The sequence below is a fragment of the Hyperolius riggenbachi genome, chromosome 2, assembly GCF_040937935.1.
Source record: "Hyperolius riggenbachi isolate aHypRig1 chromosome 2, aHypRig1.pri, whole genome shotgun sequence".
Lineage (NCBI taxonomy): Eukaryota > Metazoa > Chordata > Amphibia > Anura > Hyperoliidae > Hyperolius > Hyperolius riggenbachi.
Genome location: NC_090647.1, coordinates 568525352 through 568535932, shown reverse-complemented (window position 1 = coordinate 568535932; position 10581 = coordinate 568525352).

Below are 10581 nucleotides of genomic sequence, written 5' to 3'. Positions count from 1 at the left end.
GAAGAGGAAGAGGAAGAGGAGGGGGAGGAGGAGGAGGAGGATGAGGAGGAGGAGGAGGAGGAAGAGGAAGAGGAGGAGGAGGAGGAGGAGGAGGAAGAGGAAGAGGAGGAGGAAGAGGAAGAGGAAGAGGAAGAGGAAGAGGAGGAGGAGGAGGAGGAAGAGGAGGAGGAGGAGGAGGAGGAGGAGGAAGAGGAGGAGGAGGAGGAGGAGGAGGAGGAGGAGGAAGAGGAAGAGGAGGAAGAGGAAGAGGAAGAGGAGGAGGAGGAGGAGAAGGAGGAGGAGGAGGAGGAGGAGGAAGAGGAGGAGGAGGAAGAGGAAGAGGAGGAGGAAGAGATAGAGGAAGAGGAGGAGGAGGAGGAGGAGGAGGTAGAGATGATCAGATACCGAGTTCGGATAGTGTCATCCAGCTCGCCTGCCACCCCCCTCCACAAGGGGGCGCCGGTCCTCCCGAGAGCTAGCCTGCCCCACGCGCTACCGCCGCCTGCCACCGGGGGGCGCCGGGGCTCTCAGGAGGACTGGCGCCATCCGGCGGCGGGCTGCGGTAACGCGGGGTGGCCCGGCACCCGGGAGCCCCGGCGCCCCCTGGTGGCATGCGGCGGTAGCGCGGGGGGGGGGTGTCAGGCCAGCTCTCAGGACGACCGGCGCCCCCTGGCGGCGGGCGGCGGTAGCGCTGGGCTGCCCGGCACCCGAGAGCCGCGGCGCCCCCCGGTGGTGGGCGTCGGTAGCGCGGGGGGTCAGGCTGGCTCAACGGAGGACCGGCGCCCACCGGTGGCGGGCAGCGGTAGCGCGGGCGGGGGACACTTGGGGGTTGTCAGGCTGGCTCTCGGGAGGACCGGTGGGGGGGGGGGGTCCATGCCCGAGGCCAGCGAGGGCCTGCTCCCATAAGAGTAGGATGGAGCCAGGGCAGAAGAGTTCCAGATGCGGGGCAAGCTGGCCGGAGGAGGGGGGGGTCAATGCCAGAGCCCAGCGAGGCCCAGCTCCCATAAGAACTGGATGTAGTCAGGGCAGAAGAGTTCCAGGTGCGGGCCAAGCTGGCCGGAGGAGGGGGGGGGTGGTGGTGGTGGGGGGGGGTCAATGCCCGAGCCCAGCGAGGCCCAGCTCCCATAAGAACTGGATGTAGTCATGGCAGAAGAGTTCCAAGTGCGGGCCAAGCTTGCCGGAGGAGGGGGGGGGGGTGGTGGTGGGGGGGTCAATGCCCGAGCCCAGCGAGGCCCAGCTCCCATAAGAACTGGATGTAGTCAGGGCAGAAGAGTTCCAGGTGCGGGCCAAGCTGGCCGGAGGAGGGGGGGGAGGAGGGGTGTGGTGGTGGGGGGGGTGAATGCCCGAGCCCAGCGAGGCCCAGCTCCCATAAGAACTGGATGTAGTCAGAGCAGGAGAGTTCCAGGTGCGGGCCAAGCTGGCCGGAGGAGAGGCAGGGTGGGGGGGCGGGGGGGGGTCAATGCCCGAGCCCAGCGAGGCCCAGCTCCCATAACAACTGGATGTAGTCAGGGCAGAAGAGTTCCAGGTGCGGGCCAAGCTGGCCGGAGGAGAGGGGGGGGTGGTTGGGGGGTCAATGCCCGAGCCCAGCGAGGCCCAGCTCCCATAAGAACAGGATGTAGTCAGGGCAGAAGAGTTCCAGGTGCGGGCCAAGCTGGCCGGAGGAGGGGGGGTGTGGTGGTGGGGGGGGGGTCAATGCCCGAGGCCAGAGAGGTCCTGCTCCCATAACAACTGGATGTAGTCAGGGCAGAAGAGTTCCAGGTGCGGGGCAAGCTGGCCGGAGGAGAGGATGGGGGCATGGATGAGCTCCCTGGCAGAGGCCACCATCCGGGCACTCGCAGGGCGGTCGGACCGAGTTTGGCGGCGGCCAGGCTCCTCCGTTGCGGAGGCCCCGATGAGAGCGGATCTGGCCGGCCACCCCCAGGCAGGGCTCCACAGCTTCGGACGAGTGAGGCAGCGCTCTCCCCGGGAGGGGGGGTGGGTTCCGAACATCCATGACCCAAGCCCGCCACCCTCGGGGAGAATGTAAGGAGGCGTTCCTCCGGTGAGAAAAGTCCCTGAACTGGAACCTGCCAGGGGGAAAATGCTTTTTCCCGCACTGAAGCCTGCTAGGGGGAAATGTCAGTTTTTCCAGCGAGCTCATCCCGCCTGGAGGTTGCTAGGGGGAAATGTCAAAGTTTTTCCGGCCAGTCTGGCCTGCGCTGGAGGTCGTGGGGCAAGCTGTCTCAAAAGAGCCTGCTCAACCCTCACTGATTTCGGGCGATTCCGGGGCCTCGCTCCCCGGAGGTCCCCTGGAAGTCCCGATGAGAGCGGATTTGAACGCCCGGGCCGACCCAGAGTTCCATGAGGTCGGGTGACTTTGGCGCCCAGGCTGGGTGTGGTGCCCCCCGGTTCCGAACGCAGCAGACCCGAGCCCGCCACCCTCCGGCGGAATAGCAGGAGCAGGGGGAGCGAGCGTTTGCCTCGGGCGGTCGGGCGGATGGTTCCGCGGGACCCCTCCACGCCTCGTGCGGGGGCGCCGGCCCGAGCCAGAGGACGGAGAGTGGGCGCTGCGGGGCAAGCTGACCGGAGGAGGGGCCGGGGGCGTGGATGAGCTCCCTGGCAGAAGCCACCACCCGGGCAATCGCAGGGCGGTAGGATTGAGATTGGCTGCGGCCGGCTCCTCCGTCGCGGAGGCCCCGATGAGAGCGGATCTGCCCGCCCGCCCTCAGGCAGGGCTCCACAACTCCAGCCCAGCGAGGCAGCGCTCCCCCTGGGAGGGGGGGGGGTTCCGACCCTCCATGACCCAAGCCCGCCACCCTCGGGGAGAATGTCAGGAGGCGTTCCTCCGGCGAGAGCAGTCCCAGAACTGGAACCTGCTGGTAGGGGCAAATGTGTTTTTTTCCCGCACTGAAGCCTGCCAGGGGAAATGTCGAAGTTTTTCCGGCCAGCTTGCCCCGCTGGGAGGTCGCGGGACGAGCTGTCTCAAATGAGCCTGCTCAACCCTCACTGATTTCGGGCGATTCCCGGGCCTCGCTCCCCGGAGGTCCCGATGAGAGCGTATTTGAACGCCCGGGGCCGACCCAGAGTTCCATGGGGTCGGGTGACTTTGGCGCCCAGGCTGGGGGTCGTGGCCCCCGGTTCCAAACACAGCAGACCCGGGCTCGGCACTCTCTGGCGGAATATCAGAGTGGCGCTGCGGGGCAAGCTGTCTGGAGGAGAGGCCGGGGGTGTGGATGAGCTCCCTGGCAGAGGCCACCACCCGGGCAATCGCAGGGCAGTCGGATCGAGTTTGGCGGCGGCCGGGCTCCTCCGTCGCGGAGGCCCCGATGAGAGCGGATCTGGCCGGCCGCCCCCAGGCAGGGCTCCACAACTCCGGCCGAGTGAGGCAGCGCTCCCCCCGGGAGGGGGGGGTGGGTTCCGACCCTCCATGACCCAAGCCCGCCACCCTCGGGGAGATTGGCAGGAGGTGCTCTTCTGGTGATAATAAGCCAGCAAGGCTAGGGGTGAAGGTCAGACCTGGCGGGCTGGCCAACCCCCTCCAACAGAGGAAGGTGAAAGCCGGCATCTGTCCTGGACCTCCACTGATCGATGAGGCAACCCGCGTCGTGGCTGGGGGAGATTCAACCACCGGGCCGTGGTCCAAGGGGTCCCGGCTGCTAATGGTGGGAGAGCTCTCCCCTCACTGCCCATGGACGCTCGGATCTTCCTGGCTGGAGATCCATCATGAGGCTCGGTTACCCCCAGGGGACCAGGGCCGAAGGCACAGGTGAGTTTGCGGAGACCCGTAGGAAATCAACAGAGGCCTGAAGATGCTGCGGTTTCCTGCTTGGTGTACAGCAGGGAGAGGGCACTCCCCTCCCCCATGTTGGCTAGGCCGAGGCAGGCCTGTGGCAGAGCACAATTCTCTGATGGCACTGAGAAAAGGCTGACGCAGACCCCCGGACCCCTCAGCGCAGCTCCCTGCAGCTGGAGGGATGCCTGCCCCTAGGGGCAAGCTACCCCAGCTGCTGGGGTGGGGATGGCCCACAGGGTGGCGAGAGGACCCGATGGAGGTGGTGTGAGTCGGGGCGGTTTCCGCGGACCTGCCCGTCCACCCGCCCCCTCGCGGCCCGCCCCGCCACTCTCTGTGGGCTGCCCCAAGCCTCCGTTGTGTGCCTGGCCTCCCCCCTCCCCGGGGGTGTGCCAGGCCACACGCAGGCTACCTGGTTGATCCTGCCAGTAGTACATGCTTGTCTCAAAGATTAAGCCATGCATGTGTAAGTACAAACGGCTGGTACAGTGAAACTGTGAATGGCTCATTAAATCAGTTATGGTTCCTTTGATCGCTCCATCCATTACTTGGATAACTGTGGTAATTCTAGAGCTAATACATGCTGACGAGCGCTGACCCCCAGGGATGCGTGCATTTATCAGACCAAAATCAATCCAGGGCCTGGGGGGGCACCGGCCTCCCCTCCCTGGCCGCTTTGGTGACCCTAGATAACCTTGGGCCGATCGCATGTCCCCGTGACAGCGATGATGCATTTGGATGTCTGCCCTATCAACTTTCGATGGTACTTTCTGTGCCTACCATGGTGACCACGGGTAACGGGGAATCAGGGTTTGATTCCGGAGAGGGAGCCTGAGAAACGGCTACCACATCCAAGGAAGGCAGCAGCCGCGCAAATTACCCACTCCTGACACAGGGAGGTAGTGACGAAAAATAACAATGCAGGGCTTGACCGAGTTTCTGCAATTGAAATGAGTACACTTTAAATCCTTGAACAAGGATCCATTGGAGGGCAAGTCTGGTGCCTGCAGCCTGCGTGCAAGGTTGATAGAGGGAGCTCTCTCTTCTTCCAGTGTAGGCCGCAAGGCCTGGGACTTTATTTTGCCTGCTTGCCCAGCAGGTGCTGTCATGAGCGGGGACAGCGGGGGTAGAGCTCCCCCTGGAAGTAAAAGCTCTGCTGGAACTTTCCCTAGTATGGAAGGGGGGACAGTTCCTCGTGATGGAGAGTCGGTGGAGGAGTTTAGAGCACGGATGGTCGTTCTTGCAAATGATTTAAAGCGTGCGCACGAGATGGATGAAGTCTTGCGTAGCAAGATGAATGCGGTGAGGACCAGGATCAATCGGGCCTGGAGCAACAATAGGGCTGGTCTGAGAGAAGAATTGTCAAGACTGCGGGCGGATTTTGCGGCAAACGCTGCGAATCTGAAGCATTTGATGGAGGCCGCGGGGCCGTTTGCGGAGATGTATACCCATCAGGTGAGGTTCAGGAAGATGAAGGAGAGGGTGAGCCGATCTTCTTCTGGCCTGTCTGATGAGGAGATGGTGGTGGACCCTCCAAGGAGATCCGGGCTGCGGAGCGGAAATGCTACGGAGAAGTCCCAAGGATCCCTGATATCTGGTGTTCCTGGTGAGGTGGGCGGGGTTTCTACCCGTTGTATCTTTGATTCACCTGAGGTGATGGAGGAGGTGGGGGACCCCCCTGTGGTACCCCCAAAGTCGGAGATCGGCGGAGAGTCTGTACCGGAAGTGGTGGCGGCAGTAGCTGCGGAGGTCCTTGGAGCTGGCGGTGAATCTGTGTCTGAGGCGGTGGAGTGCGCTAGCGATGCTCGGAATTACAATTTTCCGTTCCGCGGAAATTCCGCATACCGCCGATCCGAAATTCCGTTCCTTTTTCATTCCGGCGGTATTTCAGATCGGTTCCGCGGAATTTCACGGTACCCGGAATTCCGTGGAAAATTTTTTAAAATCTCCCTCTCCCTCCTCCTCCTCCTCCTCCCATCCATCCATCCATCCATCCATCCATCCATCCATCCATCCATCCATCCATCCATCCATCCATCCATCCATTTATATCATGCAGTAGGGAATTGCAGATTTTCAAAACAGCTTATGTTCCATAGCTGGGATTTGAACCCAGGATGCAGTGTGTCATAGGTATCTGTCTTCCCCTCTAGACCATGACCCACACTGCATGGTAAAGCTGGCCTAGCATAAACCATACTACCATTATGATCAATTCGATAGAAAAAGTAGCATGATTAAGGATTTGTACTTTTTGAAAAGCATGCTTATGTACCATAGCTGGGATTTGAACCCAGGATGCAGTGTGTCGTAGGTATCTGTCTTCCCCTCTAGACCATGACCCACACTGCATGGTAAAGCTGGCCTAGCATAAACCATACTACCATTATGATCAATTCGATAGAAAAAGTAGCATGATTAAGGATTTGTACTTTTTGAAAAGCATGCTTATGTACCATAGCTGGGATTTGAACCCAGGATGCAGTGTGTCGTAGGTATCTGTCTTCCCCTCTAGACCATGACCCACACTGCATGGTAAAGCTGGCCTAGCATAAACCATACTACCATTATGATCAATTCGATAGAAAAAGTAGCATGATTAAGGATTTGTACTTTTTGAAAAGCATGCTTATGTACCATAGCTGGGATTTGAACCCAGGATGCAGTGTGTCGTAGGTATCTGTCTTCCCCTCTAGACCATGACCCACACTGCATGGTAAAGCTGGCCTAGCATAAACCATACTACCATTATGATCAATTCGATAGAAAAAGTAGCATGATTAAGGATTTGTACTTTTTGAAAAGCATGCTTATGTACCATAGCTGGGATTTGAACCCAGGATGCAGTGTGTCGTAGGTATCTGTCTTCCCCTCTAGACCATGACCCACACTGCATGGTAAAGCTGGCCTAGCATAAACCATACTACCATTATGATCAATTCGATAGAAAAAGTAGCATGATTAAGGATTTGTACTTTTTGAAAAGCATGCTTATGTACCATAGCTGGGACTTGAACCCAGGATGCAGTGTGTCGTAGGTATCTGTCTTCCCCTCTAGACCATGACCCACACTGCATGGTAAAGCTGGCCTAGCATAAACCATACTACCATTATGATCAATTCGATAGAAAAAGTAGCATGATTAAGGATTTGTACTTTTTGAAAAGCATGCTTATGTACCATAGCTGGGATTTGAACCCAGGATGCAGTGTGTCGTAGGTATCTGTCTTCCCCTCTAGACCATGACCCACACTGCATGGTAAAGCTGGCCTAGCATAAACCATACTACCATTATGATCAATTCGATAGAAAAAGTAGCATGATTAAGGATTTGTACTTTTTGAAAAGCATGCTTATGTACCATAGCTGGGATTTGAACCCAGGATGCAGTGTGTCGTAGGTATCTGTCTTCCCCTCTAGACCATGACCCACACTGCATGGTAAAGCTGGCCTAGCATAAACCATACTACCATTATGATCAATTCGATAGAAAAAGTAGCATGATTAAGGATTTGTACTTTTTGAAAAGCATGCTTATGTACCATAGCTGGGATTTGAACCCAGGATGCAGTGTGTCGTAGGTATCTGTCTTACCCACTAGACCATCAACCACACTCAGTGCCAGGCTGAGGCAGAGGCGCAGTGTAGGAGGGGGTGCACAATTCATTCAGCTGTCATTCCCAATTGTGTTTGAAGCAGAAAGAAATAAGAAAAGGTGATACATGGCAGCGATTGCAAGCCAGATAAGTAGAGATTAAGGTGTTGGGGGGGTTGGGGTTGGGGGCCCTGGGGCACCTCTTAGTGTAATAGCAATCAGTGTGTGATGGCTGGGGTGGGAGGGATGGGGGGGCGCACTTTGCTGTCTCAGCCTTGGGTGCTGAAGGACCTTGTCCCACCTCTGACCACACTACATGCTAAAGCCTGGCCCTGAGTGTGGTTTATGGTCTAGTGGGTAAGACAGACACCTACTACCATGCAGTGTGGGTCATGGTCTAGAGGGGAAGACAGATACCTACGACACACTGCATCCTGGGTTCAAATCCCAGCTATGGTACATAAGCATGCTTTTCAAAAAGTACAAATCCTTAATCATGCTACTTTTTCTATCGAATTGATCATAATGGTAGTATGGTTTATGCTAGGCCAGCTTTACCATGCAGTGTGGGTCATGGTCTAGAGGGGAAGACAGATACCTATGACACACTGCATCCTGGGTTCAAATCCCAGCTATGGAACATAAGCTGTTTTGAAAATCTGCAATTCCCTACTGCATGATATGGATGGATGGATGGATGGATGGATGGATGAGGAGGAGGAGGAGGAGGAGGAGGAGGAGGAGGAGGAGGAGGAGGAGGAGGAGGAGGAGGAGGAGGAGGAGGAGGAATCAATCAGTAATCAGAAGGAAATAGAGTGTGTGTGTACACTACAGTACACAGACAGTGAGTGAGTGCACACACGCAGGAGCTAGTAGCCTATGAACAGTGACTGAGTGTCCTAGACTCCTAGTACAGTAAGAGAGTCAGTAGTACAGTAAGTACAAGTACAACTAATTACAATAATCAATCAGTAAGCAGAACTTCAGAGGGAAATAGAGTGTGTGTACAGGAGAGAGAGAGAGAGAGAGAGAGAGAGAGAGAGAGAGAGAGAGAGAGAGAGAGAGAGAGAGAGAGAGAGAGAGAGAGAGAGAGAGAGAGAGAGAGAGAGAGAGAGAGAGAGAGAGAGAGAGAGAGAGAGAGAGATTTTTCTATTATTACGGAAAATTCCGTTGGAATTATAAAATTTCCGCGGAATTCCGATTGAGAGGTATAGGAATTCCGTTCCGATTACCGGAATCGGAATTAAGGTAATTCCGGCCGGAATCACGGAATTATCAATTCCGCCGATTCCTGATGAGCACCCCTAGAGTGCGCTGGTCCTTCCAGCCAAGAGTCTGCTTCTTTGCCTCCGGGGCAAGGGGGTTCTACGAGTGTTCCTGGCCAATCTGACATTACCCCAAGTGCGGAGGGGAGGAAGGGTGTTCTGAAGGCCATCAAGTTTCAGGAGTCCTCTCTGGGCTCTCAGTTTGCCTTTGGTGATGAGCTGTTAGGAGACGACGGACAAAAGCGATATAAAGAAAGACCTATGGTCGAGAAAGAGAAGTTGGTGTTTGTGAGGGAGCCAGCTGTGCAGCAGTCGGGCGAGTGTGCTGCTGAGGCTGAGAGTGGAGCCGTTACTCCTGCCTCTGAAGTGCCTGCTGGTGTTTCTGTGGGCAGTGGTGTTGCTACTGTTACTACTACTGCTGCTTCCAATGTTGCTGCTGCTGTTGTTACCACTGCTGTCGCTGCAAATGCAGCTACTACTACTGTTGCTACAGTGGAGGGAGGGGGAGGTGGTGGAGTTTCTACCGGATCTGGTGAGGGTGTTCGGCCTCCTGTGTCCTATGCCTCAGCAGTGGGGGCTGAGGGTGCTGGTGGGGCAGATAGACGGCCTCCTGCTGCTGGGGTGTGGAGTGTGCGGCCTCCTGTTGTGAGGAGGAACACAACGGGGGTGCGGACCCCTGGGGATAGGCCCAGGAGGAATTTAGTAAAGATCAAGAGTGCCCCTTTGTGTTCCCTTCCCACCAGGAAGAAGCTGGCGGAGGAGATCCTTGCCTTAGGTTTTTCGGTGGAGGATATTTTTGCTCTAATACATTCTTGGGAGGACGCAGAGTTTGACCTGAGCTTCATCAGCCAGGGAGCGTTGGACTCATTCTGGGTCAAATATCAGTCTGTGAGGTCCAATGAATTTTGGAGTAACATTGTTTTGATACCCGTGAGCAGACAGTCCCTGATTAAGAAGGTGACTATTTTGACCCGGAATGAGACCATCCCGGCTTCTGACCTGGCGGTGTTGCTCAGGTCTTACGGAGAGGTTTTAAGTCCTCCCGAGAAGGTATTGGATGAGATGGGGATCTGGACGGGTGGGTGGAACTTTACGGTGAGGCTTCGAAGGGAAAACAACATTGTTAAGCATTTACCTAATGTGGTGTTCTTAGGTAAAGATAAATTAAACATCTTTTATCAGGGGCAGGTGAAGGTCTGCCATCGCTGTGGAGAAAGGGGACACTTTAGTTACAGCTGTAAGGTACTAAAGTGTTCCCTTTGTCAGGGCATTGGCCATTTGGCCAGGGATTGCCGGAAGATTCGGTGTAACCTCTGCCTTAAGCTGGGACACCCATACACGAAATGCCCGGAGTCAGAACATAATTGGGGGCAGGAGGTTATAGAGGAGATGGGGAGAATTTTTGGAGAGGAGTTGGATGGGCAGGTTTCGAGTGTTTCTGAGGATGAGCCCCAGGGGATGGAGTCTGGTGTTTCGGATCTGCCCCAGGAGGTGGTTCCTGAGACTCCAGCTGAGAATCAGCCTCTTGTAGGTAGTGTTGGAGTGGATGACTCTTCTCTTGTTGCTCCACAGGAGGTCTCTGAGCAGATTTCTGGGTCTACTGTAGATTCTGTCCCCCAGCCTTCTGTTGTTGGGGAGGATGGCGGTCAGATGACAGTGGTCCCAGTGGCTAGGAAGGGAGAGGTCCCAGGTGGGTCGAGGGTGGTGGCACAGGTACCCTCTAGTGTTCCCGTCAGGGCTAGTAAGGGGGAGAAGTTGCAGGGGGTGGTTCCAGTGGCCATAGAGGGGGAGGTTCCGGGTGGGTCACGGGTGGAGGTGCAGGTGTCCTCTGGTGCTCCTGACAGGAACAGGAAGGGTGAGAGGTCACGGCCGGAGCTGAGTAAGGAAGATCAGGAGTGGTTGGAGGCAAGGAAGGATAGGAGGAAGAAGAGAAGGGTTGGGAGGAGACGACCTGTAAGCACCAAAGGAGGTGA